Source organism: Zingiber officinale, chromosome 2A (genome assembly GCF_018446385.1).
Source record: "Zingiber officinale cultivar Zhangliang chromosome 2A, Zo_v1.1, whole genome shotgun sequence".
Taxonomy (NCBI): domain Eukaryota; kingdom Viridiplantae; phylum Streptophyta; class Magnoliopsida; order Zingiberales; family Zingiberaceae; genus Zingiber; species Zingiber officinale.
In genome coordinates, this window is record NC_055988.1 from 170,206,410 (window position 1) to 170,208,011 (window position 1,602).

The window sequence follows — 1,602 nt, forward strand, 5'->3', positions numbered from 1 at the left end:
AGACGACTATTCAAGATATGTGTACATTTACTTGATGCACAGCAAGTTTGAGTACTTTGATAAGTTCAAAGAGTACAAGACTGATGTGGATAAACGTCATGGTAAAAGTATCATGATAATACGGTCTGATCGTGGTGGAGAGTACCTCTTAGGAGAGTTTAGGAGTTACTTATCAGAGGCCGAGATTCAATCCCAATTATCTGCACCTGGTATACCCCAACAGAATGGTGTGGTGGAACGAAGGAATATGACTCTTATGAAAATTGTTAGATCAATGATGAGTTATTCAGAATTACCAAATTCATTTTGGGGATATGCTCTGGAAACGGTGGCGTACATTCTGAACTTGGTACCTTCTAAGTCAGTACCCTCTACTCCCATAGAATTGTGGAACGAGCGTAAGCCTAGTTTGAAATACATTCGGATTTGGGGTAGCCCAGCATATATGTTGAAGGGAGACGCTGATAAGTTGGAATCACATACAGAAGTTCGATTGTTCGTAGGATATCCTAGAGGAATGAAAGGTGGTTTGTTTTATAGTCCTAAAGATCAGAAGGTCATTGCTAGCATCAATGCTTGATTTTTAGAAGATGACAATGTAATGAACCACAAACCCATGAGTAAAATTGTTCTTGAGGAAATAAGAGAGGACACTTTTACTTTAGTACCAACGATACAAGATGAGATACCACAAGTAACTGCAACACGTATCACAAATGATGCACAATTACAGATAGTGCATCGTCGTAGTGGGAGGGTTGTTAGGCAACCTGATAGATTCATGTTTTGGGGAGAGTCTTCGGACTTGATCCCTGGTGAACATGAAGCTGATCCCTAGACATATGATGAAGCACTCCAAGATAAAGATCCATCATCTTGACAAAGTACAATGAACTCTGAAATATAATCTATGCATTCTAATCAGGTCTGGGAGCTTATAGAACTACCAAATGGTGTAAAAGCTATTGGATGTAAATAGGTCTACAAAAGGAAAAGTGGAACAGACGGGAACGTGGAAACCTTTAAAGCGAGCCTTGTTGCGAAGGGGTATACTCAGAAAGAGAGAATCGATTATGAGGAAACTTTTTTATCCGTAGCCATGCTTAAGTCTATCCAGATTCTTTTATCTATTGCTGCTCATATGGATTATAAGGTTTGACAAATGGATATCAAGACAACTTTCCTTAACGGAAGTTTTGAAGAAAACATCAATATGAAGCAACTAGAGGGATTCATTACGAAGGGCAAAGAGCATCTTGTCTGTAAGCTCAATTGATCCATTTATGGACTGAAGCAAGCTTCGAGATCTTGGAACATCCGGTTTGATGAGGTGATCCAGTCTTATGGATTCATTCAGTGTCCGGATGAGTCTTGTGTATACAAGAAAAGTGACGAAAACGTGGTGGTATTTCTTGTACTATACGTAGATGACATTTTGCTCATTGGCAACAATGTCAAAGTGTTATCAGACGTAAGGGTATAGTTGTCCAAGCAGTTTGATATAAAGGACTTGGAAGAATGTTGACATATCTTTGAGATCAAAGTAATAAGGGATCGTAAGAAAAAGATGTTGTGTTTATCCCAAGCTTCATATATCGATAT